Source organism: Podarcis filfolensis (genome assembly GCF_964270895.1).
Source record: "Podarcis filfolensis genome assembly, chromosome: 10".
Lineage (NCBI taxonomy): Eukaryota > Metazoa > Chordata > Lepidosauria > Squamata > Lacertidae > Podarcis > Podarcis filfolensis.
The window spans coordinates 73155416-73182373 of record NC_139612.1 but is presented as its reverse complement, the minus strand read 5'-3'; the positions used below and the strand labels follow the sequence as shown (position 1 = coordinate 73182373).

The 26958-nt window shown below is 48.0% G+C and overlaps 1 protein-coding gene across 1 annotated transcript in view; it reads left to right on the top strand.

Annotated features, from left to right (window-relative positions):
* Positions 1–74: 74 nt before the first annotated feature.
* Positions 75–26958, top strand: part of SCO2 (synthesis of cytochrome C oxidase 2) — a 46718-nt gene continuing 19834 nt past the window's right edge. Inside the window, exon 1 of the mRNA XM_083573120.1 lies at positions 75–233. The gene's annotated coding sequence lies outside the window, so the exon portion shown is untranslated. The remainder of the gene's footprint in view (positions 234–26958) is intronic.

The following is a 26958-nucleotide window of genomic DNA, read 5'->3' as shown; positions in this document are numbered from 1 at the left end:
CCAATCTGCAATAATAACAATAATAAAAACTAATTCTGGGGGGAAAGAAAAAGTCAGCCCATTCCCCCCCGCCTCGTGCGGCGCTGGAGCTCCCTCCGCTGGCCGCTCCGGGGAACAGGCAAGGCAGGGAGAAGGGGAGGGCCGAGGAGGTGGAGCCGGCGGGACACCCAAGCACGCATGCGCAGAATCGGCGAGGTCGAGCCCAAGGTGTCCGCCGGCAGGAGAACCCGGAAGTAAGGAGGAAGCACGTGGCTGGAGGGAGCAGATGCGGGGGAGGGGAGGGGGTGCATTGGGGGAGGGGAGGGTTTTCTGTGGTTATCAAGCAAACACAAAAGGTTGGAGATTTGTGAATGTAGAAGGCAATCAAACGAAAATCACAATCAGCAGAAGTGCGGAATTTTGTGAACAGGATGGTTGGAATAAAATTCATGGAAATCCTGACATACTATTTGATGTGGTGAACAGTAACAATGAAACTCAGGCCCCCGGGCAGGTATTAATTCCAGAACAGGCTGAGGAATTTGAGTCTAAGGACGAGGGTGAGAAATCGTCTAGTTCACCCAAGTCTGTAAAGTCAGAATCTTCTAGCTCTAAAAGTTCACCTGTACAGCAAGAGAGACGTGTAAAGTCAGAATCAGAAAGTTCTTCAACTACTAGTGACAAACAGGTGACGACTAGTGATTCTGGGTCAGAGGGAGAAACTGAAGGAACATCGCAGGAACTGTTAAGGCGTTCCAAGCGTACCAACAAAGGTAAACCTCCTGAAAGGTACCAAGCTATTAGTGTTTGGGCTGGTTTGGCAAATTGCGAACCTGAAAGTTTTGAGGAGGTTGAGCAATTACCCCAGGAGGAGGCCAGTAGGTGGCGTGAGGCCATGCAAAAAGAGTTGAATTCTATGAAAGAACTGGGTGTGTTTTCCATCACCAAACTGCCAGAAGGTACCAAGGCAGTAAGTTGTAGGTGGGTGTACAGGATAAAGACAACAGAGATGGGGAAACCAGAGTACAAAGCAAGGCTTGTAGCTCGAGGTTTTACGCAAAGAAAGGGGTTACATTATTCCGAAGTCTATGCACCCACTTCAAGGAGTGAAACCCTACGGGCACTATTAGCAGTTGCTGCTCAGAAAGGGTTCAAAGTGAATCAATTTGATGTCTCTACAGCTTATCTTCATTCAGACTTGGCTGAAGAGCTCTATATGGAGCTCCCGCCAGGATTGAAAGTTGGTAAATCAAATCAGGTATGGAAACTACATAAATCTATTTATGGACTCAAGCAATCTGCTCATAATTGGAATGAGTGTTTGAATGACGTTTTGGTAGGCATTGGTTTTAGCAGGAGCAAGGCTGACAATTGCTTATATTTCAGAGGTTCAGGAGATGCTCAAGAATCTTTGCTTGTTTATGTAGATGACCTGATTTATACTTCAAAGACACAAGAACAAGTAAAAAAACTAGCCAAAGAGTTAAATAAACACTTCAAAGTTAAGAATCTTGGTGATGTGAAGGTCTATCTTGGTGTTCAGATAGATAGGACCAAAAATGGCAGTTTTCTACTGAATCAAAAAGGCAAGATATTGCAAATGTTGAAAAAGTTTGGCATGACGGAGTGTGCAGGTGTTAGAACACCAATGGAAATGGGTTTTGTAAAAGACAATGAGTTCAAGGATAGTGCTGAATTCAAGCGTGCTGAAATCTTTCAGTCAGCACTGGGAAGCTTACTTCATCTTTCGCAATGGAGTAGACCAGATATTGCTTACGCTGTTAACTTACTCAGCAGAGAAGCTTCAAAACCTAGTGTAAATGCATGGAAAGGAATTCAAAGAGTGTTAAGATATTTACAATACACCAAAGATTTTTGCCTTGAATTATCTTCTGAAGGACAAGCACAGATTACTTGTTGGGCAGATAGTGATTGGGCAAATTTAAAAGATAGAAAATCAGTGTCTGGCTGTGTAATAAAATTTGGTAACTCTCTGATTGGGTGGAGATCCAAGAAACAGAACCTGATTGCTTTGTCGTCAACAGAAGCTGAGTTCTGTGCCTTATCTGAGTTATGTAGAGATCTAGAATTTTACAAATGCTTGGCACAAGAGATGTATGAAAAGGCCATCACTCCAATCACTGTATGGGGTGATAATCAACCGTGTCTTAAGTTAGCACAAAATGGGCAGTTTAAAGGTCGTACAAAACATTTGGATATCCGCTTTCAAAATGTTTGTCAAACGGTAAAAGCAGGAATTGTTAGATTAAATTACTGTCCCAGTCATGAAAATCAAGCTGATGGTTTTACAAAACCGCTTGGGTTTCAGCGGCATGAAAACTTTTGTGAAGAAATGGGTCTGAAGTAATTTTGTTTTTGTATTGCCAGCGAGAGGGGGTGTTAAGGTGTGAAACCTAAGACGCTGGCAAGTTAGCAATGTCATGTGACTTTAAGTAGTCAAGCTCGTTAAGTTGTTAAGTTGCTCAGTATATAAAGAGTGTTTGTTTTCTCTGCCTGTGGGGCGTGAAGCAAAAATGTCTGAAAGCTCCGGAGGTGTTTCTGTTATCTTTCTGCAATAAACCTGTCTTTGGAAAGACAGGCTTCCCTGTGTCGTTATTTCTTTGCTGCTGAGACTTTGAAGCTTGTACTGCAACAAGAATCTCTGCACTGGACTTAATTAATGCTCTGCAAAGAGAACTGTTGCTGGTGGCGTAGCGGAAGCGTTTACTGGACCAGTACACAGACTCTCTTAGGTTATGGCTCCTTCTATGTTTCTACAGCTGTATTGTGTGCAGAGAAAGTGAAAGCAGCTTTCGGATGAGAGAAGACCGGCTTGGTCGTAAATCCAGCTCTTAAAGGAACTGAGAGGCTGCAGAAAGTTGAGAGAGCTGCGTAAGTGAAGATTTACAGCTTCATTAGCTGCAAAAGGCTAGCTTGACCTCCCGTTGTGTTTTTGTTTTGTTAATAAAAACAGAAGATGGTGGTAGGTTGCTAGTGAAGAGACGGAGGAAAAAAGTTTAAAAGGCGTCAGAGGAGGCTGGAGGCGTCTGGAAAGTGAGTAAAACAAATCCCAAGGGGAAAGAGAAGCAAGGGCACACAGAGGGAGTAGCAGCAGACCCCAAGAATGGCAGTGGAAATTTTCCAGGTTCCCTTTACAAAGTTGAACTCTGCTAATTACGTGCAGTGGTCTAAGAGGGCTCAAGTCTGGTTGGAAGCCAAAGAAGTGTGGGCTGACTATGTCCAGAGGCGAAAGCCGTTTGTGGCTGTTGCAGCAGATGCCACAGCAGAGCAACAGGCTGCTGCACATGCTCAGAACAGGGAACATGATAAAATGGACACTAAAGCTAGATGCATGTTGATGGTATCGATAGACGATTCCCAATTACCTCATGTGGAAAATTTAAGGTCTGCATTTGAAATTTGGGAAGCTCTTAGGCGAATTCACCATAGAGCCACGCCCGGAGAGAAGGTGAACATTATACGTGCTTTGTATGAGTTGAAACTGAAGCCAGGGGATAGTGTGGTTGAACACACGTCACAGATGACTGAGTATTTCAACCGACTGTCATCTCTAGGTGTGAATTTTTCTGAAAATATTAAAGTTTATACTCTGCTTAGCAGCCTGCATGCAGGGTTTGAAACCTTAGTACTAACTTTACAAGTTTTGCCAGAGGACCAGCTGAATATGAATTATGTGACTGGTAGATTGTGTGAGCAAGAATATCAACATCATCGAAAACGTATTGATAATTCAAATACCCCAAGGGTTGGATGTTCAGATAATTCCCAGTGTGGGGGAACTAGCAGGCAGAGCTGTAAGGAAGCCTCACAAGTGTCTGCTATGGCCAGCAAGTCATGTTTTCGATGTGGCAGCAGGTTTCATTTGATAGCAAAGTGTCCAGAAAAGCAACAGGAATTTCAACAGTCTTATAATCCACAGCGCCACCCACATCCCTACAGTACATATACAAGACAGTAAAACATCAAACATTAAAAACCTCCTGATACAACTGTCTTCTAAATGTCAGATAGTTGCCTGTTTCCTTGCCCTCTGAAGGGAGGGCATTCCATGGGGCAGGAGGCCCTCTGCCTGGTTCCCTGAAACTTCACTTCTAACAGCAAGGGAAGCAGCAGAAGACCCTCGGAGGCGGACCTCCCTGTCCGGACTGAACGATGAGGGTGATGATGCTCCTTCAGGTCCACAGGGCCGAGGCTGATGAGGGCTTTAGCTTGCAGATCTTGCTCCTCCATAATGATTGATGTATAGTTAGCAGAGTAGGAGAAAACACTCAGAGGCAGCAAAAAAATAATTCAGCTGAGAAATTTATTACCGAAGACAGATAAGCATAACAGGATCCCAAAAATAGCAGAAACTTAATTTACAGCAAAACCCTGACTTAGCATACCAAAACAGCACACAAGTAAGAAACAGACAAACAGAGTAGAGTAATATCAGAATAGGAAGTGGGAGGAGGCGCATTTCAATACTGTAATTTATATACAATTCAATGTCAGAGTAACCCTGGGACTAGATAACAAGCCTCCAGGTGGACATGCCCCATCTGCCCTTCACTTTCCTCTTCCGCACGGGCAGAATCTGCCTTCTGGACTTTGGGATTCACTGTTGTTCTCCTCCTCTCCATCCACCAGGGCTTGACTTCAGGTGCAGCAGAATTCCCCAGCCCCCCAAGGATTTGAGACCCATCAGCTTTCCTCACCTGGTTTAGCCGGCCGGTTGAAGCCGTTGCTTGAACCCCTGTTGCATGCTGACAGCTTCTGGAGGCCACAGGTGAGAGCTGAGTGCAGGGTGGGCACCAAGGGTGGAAAAATGACCCCAGAAGGTGCAGGACATGTCCCCCACCAAAGGAACTACAGCTCCCCAACACCCCATGACATCTAGATTCAGGTAGGTAGCCGTGTTGGTCTGACACAGTTGAAATAGAAAATTAAAAAATAGTCCAGTAGCACCTTAGAGACCAACTAAGATTGTCCTGAGTATAAGCTTTTGTGTGCATGCACACTTCTTCAGATACAGCGAAACTGATGTCACCAAACCCATGTATATCGTGGGAGGGTGGGGTGGGGTTTTTCTCAGAAGGGTACTCCTGTCTTCCATCTCCTACTACCCTTCACTACATGAGGAAGTGTGCATGCACACAAAAGCTTATACCTAGAAGAAACTTAGTTGGTCCCTAAGGTGCTACTGGACTATTTTTTTTTACTTTTTTACTTCTACTGTGTCAGACCAATATGGCTACCTACCATTAAGTACAGTTATCTCCTTGCCTTGAATATCCTGCTTTTCGGTTCCAGATTAGGATAGTCCTCTGTCAGAAGACAAGCACAGGATCAGGCAGCACATCATCATAATAAAGAACCATTGGGGTGGGTGTTTCCGCCTGGGATTCCCATGTGCCATCTGCTTTCCTTCTGCTTCTCCTGCTCTCTCCATGCAATGTGAGGCATGTAGACAGAGGTCCATCTCCAAGAACAGGAGCGTCCCTGAACACCCATTCAGCTGACCCCAAGCACCAAGCCTTGTCACTAGTTCTCTGACTGACCCAGACCACAGTCCCTGGAAGAGACGTAGGCCTGAGCCTCCCAAAATGGTCCACATGGACCTCCTGAGGTCAGTGGGACTGTGCAGGTGATTCATGAAGATCTAGAGGTGGAAACGGGGGCAACCACTTGATTTGAAAGGCAGTCTCAGAGGACAACGGTATTACAAGATCATGCTGTGTTATTAAAGATGATTGAGGATTATGAAAGGTTGCTGATGCATTACTATCATTAGACATCATACCATTTTCATTTCCTAAAAATTGGGAACATGGGGAGGACATGGGAGAATGTGGGAGATGTTGAAATAAGAGAAGGTGCTAATGGCGGTTGATGTGTCCTTTTTTTTCTGTGTTCTCTTTCCTGAAACCCAAACAGGATTTCCTTTCTGCCCACTCTGAATAAGGTGATGGAGAAGACAGAATTGCAGGGGACAGGGCACCGTTCGTTTCATTTGGAATAGCCATTAAAATGTGTGAAATGTGGAATATGCTTCACTGAATGAGCACACATAGTTCACATCAACGAACACAAAAAGGAAAAAAACGCATTTAAAGGTATGAAGTGTGGAAACAGCTTCTGTTTCAATGGAAAACACACCAGCGGACTCACAGAGAGAGAAAATGTTTTAAGTGCAGGGCCTGTGGGAAGAACTTCAGTCAGAGTGAAACCCTTAAATTGCACAAACGGACTCACACAGGGGAGAAACCTTTTAAATGTATGGAGTGTGGAAAGAACTTTAATAATAGTGGAAGCCTTAGAAGACATCAACGGACTCACACAGGGGAGAAACCATTTAAATGTATTGAGTGTGGAAAGAGCTTCAGTCAGAGTGGAGACCTTAGAAATCATCAACGGACTCACACAGGGGAGAAACCATATAAATGTATGGAGTGTGGAAAGAGCTTCCGTAAGAGTGGACACCTGAATATACATCAACGGACACACACAAGGGATAAACCATTTAAATGCATGGAGTGCGGAAAGAGATTTAGTGATAATGGAAAACATAGAAGACATCAACGGACACACACAGGGGAGAAACCATATAAATGCATTGATTGTGGAAAGAGCTTTAATGATAGTGGAAGCCTTAGACAACATCAACAGACTCACACAGGGGAGAATCCATTTAAGTGCATGGAGTGGGGAAAGGACTTCAGTTATAGTGGGAACCTGAGAATACATCAACAGACTCACATCGGTATGAAACTATTTAAATGCATTGATTGTGGAAAGAGCTTTAGTGATAATGGAAACCTTAGAAGACATCAACGGACACACAGAGGAGAGAAACCATATAAATGCATTGATTGTGGAAAGAGCTTTAGCGATAATGGAAACCTTAGACAACATCAACGGACTCACACAGGGGATAAACTATTTAAATGCATGGATTGTGGAAAGAGCTTCAGTCGGAGTGGAAACCTTAGACAACATCAACGGACTCACAGGGGATAAACCATTTAAATGCATGGATTGTGGAAAGAGCTTCAGTCGGAGTGGAAACCTTAGACAACATCAACGGACTCACACAGGAGAGAAACCATTTAAATGCATGGAGTGTGAAAAGAGCTTTAGTGATAGTGGAAGCCTTAGACAACATCAACGGACTCACACAGGGGATAAACCATTTAAATGCATGGATTGTGGAAAGAGCGTCAGTCGGAGTGGAAACCTTAGACAACATCGACGGACTCACACAGGGGAGAAACCATTTCAATGTATGGAGTGTGGAAAGAGCTTCAATCAGAGTGGAGACCTTAGAAATCATCAACGGAATCACACAGGAGAGAAACCATTTAAATGCAATGATTGTGGAAAGTGCTTTAGTAATAGTGGATGCCTTAGGAAACATCAACGGACTCACACAAGGGAGAAACCATATAAATGCATGGAGTGTGGAAATGTCTTCAGTCAGAGTGGAGACCTTAGAAATCATCAACGGACTCACATCGGTAAGAAACAATTTAAATGCATTGATTGTGGAAAGAGCTTTAGTGATAATGGAAAACTTAGAACACACCAACGGACTCACACGGGAGAGACAATTTAAAGGTATGGAGTACAGTAAATGCTTCACTCTGAGTGGAAATCTGAGAAAACATCAGCAGACACACAGCGGAGAAACCATTTAAGGTATGGACTGTAGAAGGAGCTTCAGTCAGAGTGGAACCCTTGATTTATGTCAACAAACTCACACAAAAGACAAACCATATAAATATCAGAAAAGTAGATAGAGGTTCACTCTTAGTGGAAGTTCAGAATCAACAGACTCATGGACAGGAAGAACTTTAAGAGTTGAAACCCTTCAAACCATCAACAAACTCGGAGGGGAGAAGCAGTTTAAAAACAAAAACTGCAAAAAGCGCTTGATTTATAACGGAGTATTTAATGAACAGGGACGCGGGTGGTGCTGTGGGTTAAACCACAGAGCCTAGGACTTGCCGATCAGAAGGTCGGCGGTTCGAATTCCCGCTACAGGGTGAGCTCCCGTTGCTCGGTCCCTGCTCCTGCCAGCCTAGCAGTTCAAAATCACTTCAAGTGCTAATAGATAAATAGGTACCCCTCCGGCGGGAAGGTAAATGGCGTTTCCGTGCGCTGCTCTGGTTCGCCAGAAGCTGCTTAGTCCTGCTGGCCACATGACCCGGAAGCTGTACACCGGCTCCCTCGGCCAATAAAGCGAGATGAGTGCCGCAACCCCAGAGTCAGCTACGACTGGACCTAATGGTAAGGGGTCCCTTTACCTTTACCTTTTTTTAAGGAACATCCCAGGAATCTCACATGGGAGAACCCATTTAGATGTATGGAGTGTGGGATGCCTTCCTCTCAGAGTCCACTCTGAGCAATGAACTCAGCAGGAAATCATTCCTAAAAGCATGAGGTATATGTGAAGTTCTGGTGTTTATACCTAAAACTGTATAATAATGCAATAAGGCAGCATCTCAGAATGGTGAGTATAATTTTAGATAAAAGTACCTTCAGTTTTTGCACCAAACTCTGTCACCCCCCCCCACGCATGATCTCCAAGCACTGCTTCTTCACCAGAACTTCATCGCTGCCTCCTGCGCGTTCTGAAGAAAACTTGAAATACTGAAATTGAATAGGAGATTTCACCCCAAGCCTAATTTCAAGAGGAGGAAGGAGGGGTTGTAGGTACCAGGGAAGTCTCCTGGGGGGCTCATCATCACTCATGAAACCCATGGGGCAACCCTAGAGCTCCTGCTCATTCTGGGGTTTGAGGAAGATAGAACCTTTCCATAGTCCCAGAAGGTTTGCTTCAATCATGCTACTCGGAAGTTTTCCTAAGAGAGGACACAGTGCTGTGGCTGCTGTTGTTGTCATGGACTGGCTGGGTGCGGGGGGGGGGAGGCACCAGCTGGGGGTCCCACAAGGGAAGAAGGCTCAGATCCTGTTGACTGGTGGTGGGATGAGCAGAAAGAGGGAGAAAAGGGAGCAGAATGGGAGAGGAAGTGTTGCAAGCTGAGGAGGAAACAGGGTTTGGTGAGCGGGAAGAGTCTGGGGCAGAGAGCAGTTCAGACTCAGAGGGAGGAGAGGTGGGGGGCTAGGAGACCCAGAGGAGGCCGGCTGCTGAAGCATCCAGGGAGACTCCCCCTCCTGCTGCAACCAGCTCCCCTCTCCCCTGGTCTTCTAGAGCACACAGGGAAATCCAGTTCAGACCCCATGAGCCTGTACATGATATTAGCAGGAGTTTGGGTTTTTTGTCCCAACATGCATCACTTTAATCTCATTGACAATGAATTGTATTTTCTGCCCTTTCATGCCGTTTGGAGAGCCTCTTTTGGCTATAAATCTGCCGTCCAGCCGCTTCTGCTGCGCCAACATCTGCTGGAAAAACGACCTAGGCAGAAAATGCAGAGTTGCAGCGGTTTGCCTTCCGTGTGAGGGAAAAGGAGTAATAAAGTCCAGAGACAGCTTCTTCTATCTCTAAAGCGTTTATTTACAGCAGTAAATCAGTCTGTACAACCATCAGAGCTTTCCGACATCCTCTCTGTGCTCAAAGCACGCTCAGACTAAAAACTGAAAGTAACTCACAAAGACTGTGACGATAGCGTCGCGTAGACACTTCTCCCCCCAGTTACAGAGCATCACAGGAGGTTAACACTATAACCTGCATACTCCACAGCCCTTTTTGGAGCTCCTTGCAATCTCTCTTTCTTTGAACAACCCTGGACATTTTGCTGCCATCAGCAAACTTTGCCCCCTCCCTGCTCCCTTCTACGTCTAGATCATTTATGAACAAGTTGAAAAGCCACAAGTCCCAAGACTGATCTTGAGGGGACTCCACTTTCTGCTCCTCTCCATTCAGAGAACTGTCCATTTACTCTCTTGGTGTTTCAGAAGGAGGGCTGCCTTCCTGGTGGTGGGATGGCGATGAGCCGGAAGAGGGAGAAAAGGGAGCAGAATGGGAGGGGAGGTGTTGCAAGCTGAGGAGGAAACAGGGTTTTGTGAGGTGGAAGAGTCTGGGGTAGAGAGCAGTTCAGGCTCAGAGGGAGGAGAGGAGGGGGCCAGGAGACCCAGAGGAGGCCGGCTGCTGAAGCATCCAGGGAGACTCACCCTCCTGCTGCGCCCAGCACATGCCTTTGCGTCTGGGGGTTAGAACTCTTAGAATGTGGGGATCCCATTTTTCAACCAAAGCAAAAACCCGCTAGCCTTTTCCCAGGTCTTTCCTGTCCTGACAGTCATTCGTCTTCTCTATGAAGGACTCTACAAAGCCCTTCTTCCTCTTTATCCCATGGGGTCCCAGCAACCTTTTCTGCCTCTAGGGAAAAGAGTCCTTTTACATTGGACGCCTGGCAGCCCAGTGCCAAATCCGGCTACTCCAGAGAGAATGGAAAGGAACTGTAAATGCCCTTGCACTCTGACGCGCACCAGTCACTTCCTTCCGGATCTTGGTGCTGCCGGTGCAGCTGCATTTACGAGAAAAAGAGAAATTGGAAACCGAGCCCAAGTCCCTTGCTATCCAAACTGGCCATTGGACCAGCCTTGGGGCGTCTTCCTTGGGAAAAAGGTAAAAGTTTCAGATCTCAGGTTCCCCGACAGGGAATGAGAGCTTTGATTGGGGTTCTCCCCTTGCAGTTAATTGCCTCTCTAATTGCAGAACCCCAATTCTCCCGTTCTCCCCTCCCCCTCCTCGCTGTTGGGATACTGCCAGGGACATAAGGTCCATCTGAGGCCCCAAGCTCAGTGCCGGACGATCCATCGACCTCCCGTAGTCACGCAGTATCAGCAATTTAGCGACACTAAGCCTCTGGCTTAGTGCACACTCTAAACAGCAGAATTCACACAGCAAGAAGTTGCACAGCATGAGAGCAGAACATGCATATTTACAGTTTATTTGGCGTTGGTCAGAACAAAGAAAACATGACCGTCTGCTCCGACTGCTCAGGCAAGACAGACAAAAACGAAAGGAACAGACAAAACATAAACATCCTGTGAACAGGAAATACGCAGGCTGTGACACAAACATCCTGCTGCCTTTTAAGGTGGAACGGAAATATTCTAACATCCTCCCCCTTTCCGTGTAACCTGTAGTACCTGTGGTTCAACCCAATTGCAACCTTTGTACGTAAACCTTAAGTTGTTCTCTGTTAACAACCTTAGACAACAGATCAGCAGGAATTTCATTTCCTGGCATGTAGGACACCTGAATGAGTCCTTTCTGAATACACTCTCTTGCACGATGTAGCTTAATCTGCAAGTACTTGGTCCTTTGCTTGCAACTCTCCGAGTTCAGCAAAGCCAAACAAGATCTATTGTCTTGATACACTTGTATAGGACATTTCACAGAAACCCCAATGTCCTTAAACAGTTGCATCAACCATTCACAATCCATGAGTGAAAATGACAGAGCATTGAGTTCTGCTTCACAGGAACTTAGGCTAACTGTCGTCTGCTTTTTGCACAACCAGTCAAACAGGCAGTGGTTGTACATGTAGCATACTCCAGAAGTGCTTGTACCATCCGTGGTGTCACTTCCAAAACTTGCATCTGCAAAGATTTCAAGACCTCCAGTCTTCTGACTGGTGAACCTCAGCCTGTAGTGCATAGTCCCTTTCAAATACCGGGCTATGCGCTTCAGAGCTTTCCAATCCTGAACAGTAGGATTGTTAGCATGTCTGCTAAGCAGGTTAGTGCTTACAGCAATGTCAGGTCTTGAACATCTAGCAATGAAATTCAACTTGCCTAGAATGCATCTGTACAGCGTTGTGTCAGAAAACGCTTCAGCAGTACTGTCTACCTGGTAACCTGTCACCATCGGTGTGTCTGCTGGGTTTGCATCAACCAAATTCAACCTGGTTAATACATCAGCAATTTTCTGTGTTTGGTGTACCAGAAAATTACCTGCTTGGTCCCTCTCCACCTGCAGAGAAAGATAGTTGGATACCTCACCAAGATCCTTCATGTCAAAGTGCTCCTTCAGCTGAGCTAGGGTGCTTTGGTAGAAAGCCTGATTCTTCCAAAACATCAGAAGATCATCAACAAAACATAAACAATACAGTTTGTTTTGCCCCTCCTCCTTGACAAACACACACGGATCAGCTTTGCCCTGGTGAAAACCTAGAGAAAGCAACGTTTCAGTGAGTTTTGTGTTCCAACACCTGGCACTCTGCTTGAGACCGTATAAGGATTTCCGCAGTTTACAGACCATTCCCTTCTGTATCTGCATCCCGTCAGGTGGAAGCATGTACAGCTCCTCCTCCAAAATCCCGTACAAAAAAGCTGTATTTATGTCATGATGGGAAACATGCAGTTTCTCCTCCGCAGCGATCTTGAGCATCAGCCGAATGCTCTCATATTTGACCGTGGGTGAGTAGGTCTCGTGGTAATCCTGCCCTGGTACCTGTGAAAAACCTCTGGCAACCAATCTGGCTTTGTGTCTGACAACCTTGCCATTCTGGTCTGTCTTGGCCTTGAAGACCCATTTGCTGCCAACCAGTCTCATTCCTGGGACTACCGGTACCAGTTCCCAAGTTTGGTTCCTATTCAAGGAATCAACTTCAGCCTTCATGGCATTAAGCCAAGGCTCAGCATCTTTAGAGGTTAACTCCTGGACCTCTTTGAAGCTTGAAGGTTCCCACACCTTCTCTGAGCTACTAAGAACAGCAGTTGCCGTCTTAGCAAACTCATCAGCAAATCTCTTTGGAGGTTTGCCTTTGGTCGCCCTTTCAGACCTGCGAACCAGACGCAAGTCTTCTGGACTCATCTCCTCCTTCTTAGGAGAAAAGTGACCAATGGTGAACAGTGGTTCTTCCAGTTCATTGTCAGACGCATCAGATGGTCTGACTGAGGCCTTTGCGCTTTTGTAGTCTGCTGTGTCATCACTGTCGCTGACAGCAGCAGCAGCGCCGCCCACTGAACTGGAATCCGAACTCTGATCATCATCATCATCCTCAGTTTCCTCAGCTTTCTCAGCATGATCTGCTTTCTTCACATCACCTTCATCCTCCTCTGGGTAACTCTGGAAAATTCCCACATTTTCCCCCCACTTAGGATTGTACTCAACACTCCTTGTGAACTTTATGGATTTAGAGTTAGTCATCCATACTCTGTATGCACCTTTATCGTACCCCATGAACAAACCATGTGCCCCACGCTTCCCAAGCTTGTTGCTTTGTGGGGTGTGTACCCACATGTCAGAACCAAAGATTCTCAAGTGCTTGGTGTTAGGTTTCCTACCAAACATTTTCTCATAGGGAGTGCAGCCAATAGGTGATGACAGTCTGCGATTAAAAGTGTAAACAAAATTCGAGAGAGCCTCCCCCCAAAACTTCTCAGGGAGGTTGGCATCATGCAACAAGGTTTTTATCCCTTGCAGCAACGTTTGATTTGCTCTCTCCGCAAGCCCATTCATCCATGGCGATCTAGGCGTTGACAAGTCATGCTGGATTCCCTTCTCAGTCAGGAAAGCTTCAAACTGCTGAGAAGTGAACTCCCCACCCCGATCAGTAAACAGACAGCCAATACGTTTACCATGAGCATTCTCCAACCACGCACAGAATGCCTTGAACCTAGGAAATGCTTGCGATTTCTGCTCGAGCATAAACACATGAATGTACCTGGAAAAAGAATCAATTAGAACCATGAAGTACCTTGCCCCTCCCAAAGAGGGCGCTAGAGGACCTACCAGGTCTGCGTGAACTAGCTGGTAGGGTTTGGAAGCCTGCCTGCTAGACTCCTTGCCTTTTGGAGCAACCTTCACCTTGTTCTCTGCACAAGATACACACTTCATGTGAAATTTACAAGGTTTGATGTCCAAACCTTCAACCAACTCAGGCATCTTGGCTAGCGCTTGCCAAGAGAGGTGACAAAATCTTCGATGTGCATCATGAATGCATCCTGCATGAAGAACCTTGTTAGTTTGTGCAACACAACAAGTATCAGCATTAGATATAACAGCATTGTCCTCATAAGTTAGACAGAACAAACCATCCATCAACTTTGCATGCAAAAAGTCCTCTTTGCCTTTTCTGATGACACAGACATTCCTCTTGAAGGAAATCTCAAAACCACGCCGATTTAGCTGTGGGACACTAAGCAAATTGTCCACAGCTCCTGGAACAAAAAGAACATTACTAATTGTAGTATGCAGACTTTCAAGTTTCACAGTCCCAACTCCTGTAGCTTGCAAAGTCCTTCCATCAGCCAGCTGGACCTCTCCATCTTGAGGTGTGAAGGAGACAAACAGATGGCGGTCTTTGGTGAGATGGCGCGTGGCCGCAGAGTCAACAATAAACCTGGCCTTCCCCTTCGAAGCAGATTTGCTGGCAAACAAAACCTTGTTTTCCACCAGCGTGGGCTTTTGCAGCTTGCCTTTAGCCTTTGGTGAAGCTGTGCCAGCAAACATAGCCTTGTTTTCCACTGGCGAGGGCTTTTGCAACTTGCCCCCCTGCTCCTGGCCATCAGACGTGCCTTTAGCCTTTGGTAGAGCTGTGCCAGCAAACATAGCCTTGTTTTCCACTGGCGAGGGCTTTTGCAACTTGCCCCCCTGCTCCTGGCCACCTGCAAGCATCTTGCTCTGTTTACATCTGGTCTTCCGGCCTCTGCAAAGGCTCTGACCTTGGTTCTCACGAGAAACAGAGCTCTCAGCTGCCGACTCCTTGGCTCCCCCTGGAGGCTGGAATGCTGCCTGGGATGACGTGGCAGTCTTCTCCCCCTGCAGCTTGCAATCGGTGCCCTCAGCATCCCTGCATTCACTAGCATTCTGGGAAACAGCCAGGACCTCCGATGCATTCAAACACTGGGCTGGGATTATTGGCTGGTGGGCCTTTTTCAAAGCATCCCACATATCACGTGCCGTGAGATTTCCAGCAAGCGTCTTTATTTCCTCCAGAGAGACGGACAAGACTATTACGTCTATGGCTCTTGAATTCTGAGCCTCCCATCTCCCTGTCAGAGGAACTGGAGGGGCTTCACAGACAGTATGCCAGACTCCAAACTGACGCAGCAAACTCTCACACCATTTTGCCCAGGTCTCATAATTGTCCCGATTTAATTTTGGGCACTCAGCAGCTTCAGAGGCTTGGAAAAACTCCATTCCACCTCTTAACATCAGCCGTGAGTCTTCTTCACTTCAGAGACTCCTTATCTTGGCACTCATAAATCTTGAGGCCTGCTTGGCTCGGCTCCCAGGCCAATTAGGCCAGCCGGACATCAAAGAGGCTGCCGCGGCAACAGAAAAGCCTCTGCTTTCGCTTTTCCCACACATACCTCAGCAGTCTGTCGCAGTCTTACTCTCCTGCAAGTGCCGTGAATCTGGGCCCATAACCTGTTGTTGGGATACTGCCAGGGAGATAAGGTCCATCTGAGGCCCCAAGCTCAGTGCCGGACGATCCATCGACCTCCCGTAGTCACGCAGTATCAGCAATTTAGCGACACTAAGCCTCTGGCTTAGTGCACACTCTAAACAGCAGAATTCACACAGCAAGAAGTTGCACAGCATGAGAGCAGAACATGCATATTTACAGTTTATTTGGCGTTGGTCAGAACAAAGAAAACATGACCGTCTGCTCCGACTGCTCAGGCAAGACAGACAAAAACGAAAGGAACAGACAAAACATAAACATCCTGTGAACAGGAAATACGCAGGCTGTGACACAAACATCCTGCTGCCTTTTAAGGTGGAACGGAAATATCCTAACACTCGCTACCTCTTGCCAGGAAGACTGGGAGTGAAGACCGTAAGCAAAAGAGACAGCAAAGGATGAGAATCTGGGTTGCTGGGTGTTTCAGAGAATCCCGCCCACAATCTTCTCCATTCCTAGACTCACGTCCGCATGCGCTGCTCCTGGCCATCCCGGGGTCTTTTGCCAGATTAATTTATGGCCGGCCTGGGGCTGAAAATAATTGTCAGGGAACTGTCATCGGAAGAACCGGTGGTGCAAGGGCTCCCAGAGGTTGAGAGAGACTTATCAGCGGAGGAGGGAACCAGCAGGGGGAGAGAAAGAGCTCCAAGGGAAAGCGAGTCAGAAGAATGGCTCAGAGACAATTCCAGCGAGAACAGCGAGGAGGTTTCAGGACCTCCTATAGGGACACCCACTCCTCGCCGGAAATTGTCACGTAGAGAGTCCAGAAGACGTGTTTCCGTTAAGGAGCTGTTATGCTGGAAGAAATTCCGTAAACGCCCACTGTCGGATTCTGCCAGCGACTGACGGAGCCATGCTTATGGAGCTCCGTTACAGACAGTGGTTTGTGGAATTAGCCAAACACTGAGGGACTAGGAACTTTACGCACAAGCAGCTCAACATCCCATCACAGCAATCCGACAGTCCCTGAAAGCCGCTTGTGCAGAGAGGCATCATGAGCAACCCAGCCGGAACCGGAGAAGCAGGAGGAGCTGGAGCCGGTCCAAGCCTGGAAGAAAGGTACCGGGTGTTGGAGGTCCAGCTAGCGCTGCAAACGGCGAGGCTCGATGAGAGGAGGGCTCAGGATGCAGAAAAGGCAAAGGCCCCCCCACAAGCAAGAAAGATGCCAGGATTGGTGCAGAAGTTTGGGGGGGATCCCAGGAACTATCAAGCCTTTAGGACAGAGATGCAGTATGCTCTTAATCTGCAGTTTGATGACTTTCCCGACGAGGAATCGCGAGTGGCGTTTGTGGTTAGCCATCTCGAAGGGGGGGCGAGAGACTGGGTTAGACCCCTGATGGCAGGGCATAATGAAGTCTTGAAAGACGCACGGAAGTTTTTTCGCGCCATGGACCTGATGTTTTCCAGCGACATTGAACAGGGAGTGGTGTGCAGACAGTTGATGGCTTGTAAACAGGGGAGCCGATCTGTCCGTGAGTACTGGACTGAGTTTACTATGTTGATACACAAATTGGGGTGGGATCTGTCAGCGGAACCCATTCAAATGCTTTTCGAAGAGGGACTTTCTTCGGCTGTGAAAGACGAACTTTCCCGGGCGCCCAGGGCGGAGTCTATGGACCAGCTGACCAAATCAGCGCTGACCATTGGAGCACGCCAGGAGGCTAGAGCCTTGGAGAAGCGGGAAGGGAAAGGGGAGCGTTGGAGGGATTTCCGCATTCCAGAGATTCCGGAGCCAACTTTCCCGCCCGCAGAGCCGATGGAAGTTGGAACAGCGCGCGGGGGGGCAGTTTCAAATCCCAGTGAAGGGCGGAAGAAGGAGGGGAAGAGCCCCAAGAAATGTTATCTCTGCCAGCAGCCAGGTCATTTTGCCAGAGTCTGTCCACAAAGAAAGGAATGGCAAGGGATGGCAGGAGCTGTTGGGGGGAAGGAGGAGGAAGGGCAGGACCAAGTAAAAGCCAACACCTGACTGCCACCATCAGGGCACAGCAGTCAGGCCAAGGAGCAGTAAAAGTGCCCACGCCGGAACCTCCGAGACCAGCCCTAGTGATAGAGGTGTTGCTAGAGCTGCCAAACGGACATCCCTTAAAGATAAGGGCGCTATTGGACTCAGGCAGCTCCTGTAATTTTATGAGCAAGGAGTTTGCAGCAGAACACCAGATACAGACAATCCCTTTAAGCAACCCCTTGCAGGTGACCACGATCGATGGGAGAGAGCTGTTGGGAGGAGAAGTCAGCTTACAGACCGTCCCAATGGTAATGAGGGTAGCCAGGCACACCGAAAGAATAGCGTTCAATGTGGCCACCTTGGGAGGGGCTCCCATTATTTTGGGGATGAGCTGGCTAGCGTTGCATGATCCGCTAGTGGGCTGGCATCAGAGAGTGGTCTCCTTTGGGTCAGCACATTGCCTAGAACATTGCAAAGAGGGCAAGGCTCCAGAAGGGGCAAAGGCCTTTCTAGCAGGAACAGAAGTAACGGACAAAGGAAAGATGCGCAAACAATACGCTGACCTGAGCAATGTCTTCAGCGAAAGGGAAGCAGACAAACTACCACCGCATAGACCCTTTGACTGCCAGATCAATCTAGTCCCTGGAGCCCAGCTCCCTGTGGGCAAGCTGTATGCCATGTCAGACAGGGAAATGCAGGAGTTGAGGGAGTTTATTGACAAAAACCTGAAGAGAGGTTTCATCAGAGAGTCCAGAGCGGTGGGGGGCAGCCCAGTGTTTTTTGTGGACAAAAAAAACACGGATAAACCTAGACTTGTAGTGGACTTCCGGAGCATAAATGCAGTGTCGGAACCAGTGGCTTTCCCCATGCCCAGGATTGATGACATTTTGACCCGGGTGAGGAAGGGAAAAATTTTCACTAAACTGGACCTAAGGGGGGCATACAACCTGATACGGATAAGGAAGGGGGATGAATGGAAGACAACGATGTTCACCCCCCTAGGGGCTTTCGAATATCTCGTTATGCCCTTTGGATTACAAGCAGGCTCAGCATGTTTTCAATCGTTCATGAACCACGTCCTGGGACCTCTGCTCTACAAGAATTGTGTGGCCTTCCTAGATGACGTATTAGTCTATTCAGAGAATGAGGAGCAGCATGTAAAGGACGTCAGAGAAGTGTTGAGCCGACTGCAAGCAAACCAACTGTGGGTGAAATTAGAGAAGTGTCAGTTTCACACCAAGGAGGTGGAATTCCTGGGGTACCGCTTGTCAGACAAGGGATTAGCCATGGATCCAGGCAAGGTCCAAGCGGTACTGGAATGGAAGACACTTTTATCGGAAGTTCATCAAGAACTTTGCCCATTTAACGGCTCCCATCACGGACTGTCTCAGCAGCAAGAAGAAATTTGTTTGGACGGCAGAAGCGGAGCAAGCATTCGAAGAATTGAAAAAGGCCTTCGCTTCGGAAGAACAGCTCCTGCACGTGGATTTACAAAAACCCATGAGAGTGGAAACTGACGCATCAGACCGGGCGGTGGGGGCGGTGCTTCTTCAGCCAGGGAAGGATAAGTCGGAGTGGAGACCGTGTGCCTTCTTCTCGCGGAAGTTAAACAAATCCGAGAGGAACTACACGGTATATGACCGAGAACTACTCGCCATTCACGAAGCGTTCCGGAAATGGAGACACTTACTAATTGGTGCACAACACAAGGTGCAAGTATGCACGGACCACAAGAATTTAGAGTACTGGAGAACGGCACGAGTGCTCAACCAACGGCAAGTGAGATGGGCACAGGAGTTCTCCAAATTTTATTTTGAAATTTGCTATGTGCCAGGCCCAGAAAACGTCAGGGCGGACGCTCTCTCACGCAAACCAGAGTATTTGGAGGGGGAGGGAGCACCCGAAGAGAGACATATCATCCCAGAGGACCGCTGGGTGTGTGGGGCGGCGTTGGTGGGGCAAAGGGAACTGGTAGAGGAGACGCAGAATGATGAATACGCCCAGAATAAGCTCCAAGGTCTAAGGAGGGAGGGAGAAAACTCCGGAGGTTTTGAAGAAAGAAACGGGGCATTGTATTACAAAGGGGCACTATATATACCCGAAGGGGAATTGAGAGGGAGAGTACTCAAACAGCTGCACGACAGCCCTACAGCAGGGCATTTTGGGCAACACAAAACCATGTGGTTGGTTACCAGGGAATTTTGGTGGCCCAGGGTGAGGGAAGATGTAAGGGAGTATGTAAGAGGGTGTGACCAATGCCAGCGAGCCAAGGGAGAAAGGCGGGCGCCGGCGGGGTTGTTAGAACCGTTGCCCACACCAGAGAGGCCATGGGAGGCGGTATCGATAGATTTTATGACTGATCTGCCGAAATCCGAGGGGAAAACCGCCATACTGGTAGTAGTAGACCTGTTAACTAAGATGGGCCACTTTGTAGCTTGCTCACATGCAGTCACGGCGGAAGAGACAGCTAAATTGTTTGTAGAACATATTTTTAGACTGCATGGCGCCCCCTTGAGGGTGGTCTCAGACCGGGGCAAACAATTCACGTCCAGGTTCTGGAGGAAGCTCATGAGCTTACTGCACGTGGAGGTCAATTTTTCGACTGCCCGGCACCCAGAAACCAACGGGCAGGCAGAAAGAGCAAACGGTATCCTCCAACAATACCTGAGGTGTTATGTCAATGACAGAGAGAACGATTGGGTGGAAAAGTTGGCGCTGGCGGAATTTGCCTACAATAATGCGGAGAATGTGTCCACCGGGATGAGCCCCTTTTTGGCTAATTATGGGTGCCACCCCAGGGCATTTCCAGGGGGAGGAGGGGAGAGATGGAGCGTCCCAGCCGCAGAACTTTTTGTAGAAGAAATGGAAGCGATCCATCGTCAACTCCAACTCAACTTAGAAAGGGCCAAAGAACAATATAAGAAGCAGGCAGACAAGAACAGAAGGGAAGGTGAAACCATAAGGGTGGGGGATCAGGTGTGGCTGTCCACCCAAGGACTGCCGTTCAAGGGGGGTTGCAAGAAATTGAGACCCAAAAGATTGGGACCATTTGAGGTCATTCAACAGGTTAACCCCGTAGCTTTCAGACTCCGGTTACCGAACCACATGAAACTGCACCCAGTATTCCACAGGTCATTACTGTCACCGTATAGGGGGGGAAAAGAAGGGGTTTCCCCACAGGGACCAGTCTTAGAAGAGAGGGAAAGCAGCAACCATGTGGCGGAAATCCTCGACTCCAGGTGGAAGGGTAATCAGGTGGAGAATTTGGTAGCGTGGGAAGGGGAACCGGAGTCAGAAAACACCTGGGTAATGGCAGAGGAAGTCAATGACGAGGTCTTGATCGAAGCGTTCCATCAAAGGTTCCCCAGGAAACCTCAGTCAGTAGCGAGGTTCCGGAGGGAGTACTTTGGCACCACGGACAAGGAGGAGGAATTGGAAGGATTCATGGGGTCTGAGTGGGAAGAAGGAATAGATTCCGAGGAGGATGAGTACTTAGAAACCCGAAACAGCAACCGGTGGAGGAAAATGTTCGAGACTTCGGAAGATGAGGGAAGTTCTTTCAGGGGTTTTGCTCCCTCGCCTCCAGCAGAGGAAGGGAGGGGAGGGGTGGAGGGGGCCCTGGAGGGGAGGTGGATGTCAGGGAACTGTCATCGGAAGAACCGGTGGTGCAAGGGCTCCCAGAGGTTGAGAGAGACTTATCAGCGGAGGAGGGAACCAGCAGGGGGAGAGAAAGAGCTCCAAGGGAAAGCGAGTCAGAAGAATGGCTCAGAGACAATTCCAGCGAGAACAGCGAGGAGGTTTCAGGACCTCCTATAGGGACACCCACTCCTCGCCGGAAATTGTCACGTAGAGAGTCCAGAAGACGTGTTTCCGTTAAGGAGCTGTTATGCTGGAAGAAATTCCGTAAACGCCCACTGTCGGATTCTGCCAGCGACTGACGGAGCCATGCTTATGGAGCTCCGTTACAGACAGTGGTTTGTGGAATTAGCCAAACACTGAGGGACTAGGAACTTTACGCACAAGCAGCTCAACATCCCATCACAATAATCTACCAAAAAAACTAAATTACTGACAAAAAGCCTCACAATGGAAGAAAAAAAAAGAACTTCAAGAAAAAACAGGCCTGGAAATTAAAAATAAGGTTAAATACCTAGGGATCTGGATTTCATAAAAAAGTTTAAATTTATATAGGATAATTCTAGTAAAGTATGGAAAGAAATTTTAAAAAATATGGAAACCTGGACCAAACTCCATCTCTCACTCTGGGGAAGAGTCTCGGTTGTGAAAATGAATATCCTCCCCAAATGATTTTCTTATTCCAAACAATGCCCATTTTAGGAGGAATGAATTGATTTAGGGAGTGGAAAAGGGAAATATCTAGATTTATATGGAGTGGAAAGAAACCGAGAATAGTGTTACTGTTTAGTCGTTTAGTCGTGTCCGCCTCTTCGTGACCCCCTGGACCAGAGCACGCCAGGCACTCCTGTCTTCCACTGCCTCCCTCATGCTGGTAGCTTCGAGAACACTGTCCCACCATCTCGTCCTCTGTCGTCCCCTTCTCCTTGTGCCCTCCATCTTTCCCAACATCAGGGTCTTTTCCAGGGAGTCTTCTCTTCTCATGAGGTGGCCAAAGTCTTGGAGCCTCAGCTTCAGGATCTGTCCTTCCAGTGAGCACTCAGGGCTGATTTCCTTCAGAATGGAGAGGTTTGATCTTCTTGCAGTCCAGCGGACTCTCAAGAGTCTCCTCCAGCACCAGAATTCAAAAGCATCAATTCATCGGCCATCAGCCTTCTTTATGGTCCAGCTCTCACTTCCATACATTACTACTGGGGAAAAACTGAGAATTAAACACCAGTTATGAACAGATAAAAATGAGATAGGAGGTTTTTCATTGCCAGATTGGGAATTTTACCATGTGGTGGCAGGATTGGTTTGGATAAAAGACTGGATTACACTAAAAGATACAGACCTATTAGACTTGGAAGGCCACGAGAATCAGTCTGGATGGCACGCTTCTTTAATATACGGAAAAGTGAAGGTCCACAGGGGATTTTTGAGCCATGTGATAAGAAAATCATGATATAAAATCTGGAATAAATATAAAGGAATACTTGAGCCAAAAATACCCTTGTGGACATCACCAAGAGAAGCCAGGGCAGTAAGAAAAAGAAATATGAAAGCAGATTGGCCTACGCTAGGATTAATCCTAGAAATAGATAAAGACAAGCCTACATTGAAAAAATAGGATTAAATTAAAAATCCCCTAACGGATTGGCTACAATATTTTCAGTTACACCAAAGATTGGCCATGGATTTAAAGCAAGGAATTGCAAAAGAAACATCTAAATTTGAAAGAGAATTAATTTTTATGAAAGGAAAAAATATTTCAAAAATCTATGATTACCTTTTGGAATGGGAAAGAAGAACCAGTCTAGGCAGTTATGGTGAAACGGGCACAGGATTTTGGATACAACATATATATGGATCAGTGGGAGAGATTGTGGAAGGTAGATATTAAATTCACAGCATGCTATAACCTTAGGGAGAACATCATGAAGATGTTCTATAGATGGCATCGTATCCCCTTGAAACTAGCGAAAATGTATAACGGAGGGTCACCGACTTGCTGGATATGTAAAATAGATGTGGGGTCATACATGTGGTGGACTTGTGAAATCATTAGGGAATTCTGGGATAATATCTATAATGAATTCAAGAAATTATTCAGACTCACTTAAACAACAACCACCAGAGATCTTTCTTTTAGGCATTTTACCATTAGAAATTAAAAAAGAAATAAGACCACTGTTCATGTATGTCACCACAGAAGCAAGAATACTTGTGGCGAGGAAGTGGCAAACAATACTGACAATTACAGATTGGCAGATACTCATGTTAGAATATTTACAGCAAGCAAAACTGATGGGAAGAGTTAGAGGAGTACTGAACCAGAAAATATTTGGAGAAGGGAGAATATTTAAGGATTCTATAAGATCATATTGTACCAACCACACCATATTAGCAGAACTTGAGTGATACTTGTAAACACAACAAAAACTGTTTGTGGAGTAGACAGGAACAATATTGAAGAATATAAAACTGTGCGAAAAAAACGACAGTATAAACAGTACAATGAGAATGATTGGAAGACTCGTTTTGTCAGAAGTCTTTTTTATTTAATTAGGAAGATTACTTTTTTCATGCACATAAATCTGCTTCTTCTTTCTTTTTCTGTATTTTCTTCTTTCCTTTTTCTTTAATTTTCTTCTGGGAGTTCTCAGTCCACATACTGCTTGAGCCTTCCTTGTAGCATTTTAAGCATAACCTTGCTAGCGTGTGAAATGAGCGCAATTGTGCGGTAATTGGCGCATTCTTTGGCACTGCCCTTCTTTGGGATTGGGATTCATGTGTGGCAGGAACCCACCCACCCCCCAATCATTCAGTTTGTACAAACACGACACACTCACACTCACACCCGACATATGCAATGCTTCTGTTATAAATTCATAGAAAATCAGCCGTACATCGGATCGACTTTTATTTTGCACCATGAGGGAAGGACTATCAAAGGGGGGAGACTTGACACAAGGCAGCCAACCTGTCCGCAGTGAGCCCTACCCAGTTGGCATGCCAACCTTGATGGTCCTGGACAGAAGATCATTCCACTCACAAAGGACCTGCATATGGAAGTGGATTCAGTACGGACTGAAACACAGGACAGTGACCAGCCCTTCCCTCCGGGGGCAGGAAACAGTGAACTCCTCTTTGTCCTCAGGAATGTAATCATGGGGAGGGGAAAGGAGGAACCGGACAGGTGAGAAGACCCTCAGGTTACCACCACAACTCCTCCTCCTTCCGAGAAGTCACACTGCTCTGTGTTCTCTCAGCCCCACTCACCTCACAGAGTGTTTGTTGGGGGGGAGGAAGGGAAAGGAGAATGTTAGCCACTTTGAGACTCCTTCGGGTAGTGATAAAGCGGGATATCAAATCCAAACTCTTCTTCTTCTTCTTCTCCCTGAACCCCTCCTCTTCGTGATGTGTCAATGATGTAGTCATGATGTAGTCTTGGGGGTGCAGCATGGGGGATTAGCAGCTAATAAAAGTTGGGGTCTTCTTTTGTTGGGGGTTTCCATCTTGTTCCACCTGGGGGCAGGTGGGAGTCCTGTGGCGACAGTCTTCAATCAAGACCAAGCAGACAGGCTGCTCTTTTGCTCTGCTCTTCCTGGCTGGTCTTGTTTCTTGTCCAAGGGATCCCTCAGATTTTAGAATCCGCTTCTGACTGCAATTGTATCGGCTGCTTTTCTGAGCCTCTTGGCTGTTGTGCATGGACGGGGCCTGTGTCCACGGTCCTTGTCCTGGCCTGAGTCAGAGCTGGGATTTGGGGGGAGTCGTTTAGCTGCCCCCCCCTCCATTCCTGCTTTGAACAGCACCAAGACCTAAAACACGGAGGGATCTAAGCTCGTGGGGTGGGGGAGGGGAGGATGTTGCACTTGTGGGGGGGGACCTCTCTTTGCAGCTGGATCTTCGGGATCAGCCCCTCCCCCGCTCTCCTGATCCCAGAAGGAAGAAATCTTCCTCTCCCCCCCTCAATCCTTTCCCTCCCCTCCCGGCACATCCTCCTCTCACCCCGCCCCCCCACCCCAAATCCCGCCTCCAATACACGGCTCCTCCTCCTCCTCCAATCCGGCTTCTGCTCCGGGAATGGGGGGTGTGAGCCCCCCCCAACCTGCCTGCTTCTCCCGGAAGTGGAGCTTCAACTCCGGATTGCTGCTCTGCCCCGTAACTCTGGGGGGGGGGCGCGCTTTCGGAAAGGGGAGGGAGGAGGCATGCGACCCCCCCCCCCCGTGGATGTTGCAGGAAAGGAGAATCGGGAGCGAGGACAAAGAGGTAAAGGGGTCCGGGGGGGGGAGAGGGGAGAAAAGGACCCAGAGACCCCTCCAGCTCCCCCAAGCGCCTTCCGTGGGGCTGGATCCTGCACGCGTGCTGCGAAGGGCGGAGATGGGGCGCCCACCCACGAGGACTCCCTGGGGCGCGGAGAGAAGCTGGCCAGGAAAGGGTTAAGGGGTGCGGGAGGCGCCTGGATAGAGACCCCCCTGTCCCTCCCTTGCTCGTCTAGGTGGGGGGCAATAGGGACGGAGAGATGGGGGGCGCATGGCGAGGGGTGAGCCAAGGGGGCCTCTGGGTGCAGAGGAGACCCCGGGAGAGAGGGAGGGGGTCGGGGAAGTAGGGGGAGCACTCCCGGGGCAGAGAAGGGCAGCACTGGGGGAGGGGAGATAGTCTGGGGGGGGGGCGTCTCCATCGTGGCTTCCTTGGGGACTCTCCGGAGGGGCCGCCTTGGCTTTCCCCTCCCGCCCAGCAATCGACTCTCCCTTCAAGGCGACCAGAGAGGGATCACTGGAAAGTGGGGGGTCGTGTCCCCCCACCCCTTCCTTCCTGCAACCTCCATCCTCTGCTCGCCCCCATAAGCCCCTGCCCTGTCCGGACGCAGCGCTTCTGCCCAGTCCAACCACTGGTCCCCTGGAGAGGAGAGGAAATCCTGAAAGGGGGGGGGGAGGCCTTCTCAGAAGCGGCTCTTGGTTTCCGCAATCCCACCCAGGAAGCAGCCAGAAACCTTTTCCTCTCTCTCAGGCTTCCATCTTTATTGTCTTTTCCACTGAGGGTGAGGATAATGTACACCTGTCCTCAGAAACAGGGGTGCAGAGTCCATGGAATGGCTCTCAGGATTAATACAGAAGTTGCACCTCAAAAGCATTTCTGTTCCTCTTACTCTTTGTAGGCAATGTCAGAGTGACTGACAAGCTGAGATACAACCCATCAGCATCTGATGACAGTGACTGCATGAATCTTCCCAGTCAAAGGACCCATTTTCATGATAGACAGTGCCTGTGGCTGGAGGCTCTACACACCGGGTGTGCCTGTGCAGTCCCAAGACTGCCAGTATTAGCACAGGTGAGGTGTGTGACCCCCCCCCCCCCCCGATTTACAGACTGTATATAAATGAGAAGTCATGGGTGGGATTATATTTTACAGCAACCCTGTGATTTTCTCCACCCATAACATTTCGTAAGCTGATATTGCAGTACGAATTCCAAATTAACTACAAAAAATCACAAGATAAAAATAACAGTACAGTGGTACCTCGGGTTAAGAACTGAATTTGTTCTGCAGGTCCGTTCTTAACCTGAAACTGTTCTTAACCTGAAGCACCACTTTAGCTAATGCGGCCTCCTGCTGCCGCCGTGCGATTTCTGTTCTCATCCTGAAGCAAAGTTCTTAACAAAAGGTGCTATTTCTGGGTTAGCAGAGACTGTAACCTGAAGCGTCTGTAACACGAGGTACCACTGTAAAAGTTATAGTATTCGTCTTTTCCCCCAGCCACTCTGGGCAGCTTACAGTACATATAGGTAAAGGTAAAGGGACCCCTGACCCTTAGGTCCAGTCGTGGCCGACTCTGGGGTTACGGCACTCATCTTGCTTTATTGGACGAGGGAGCCGGTGTGCAGCTTCCGGGTCATGTGGCCAGCAGGACTAAGTCGCTTCTGGGGAGCCAGAGCAGGGAACGGAAATGCTGTTTACCTTCCCGACAGTACAGTACATATACAAAACAGCAAAACATCCAACATTAAAAACCTCCTGATACAGCTGTCT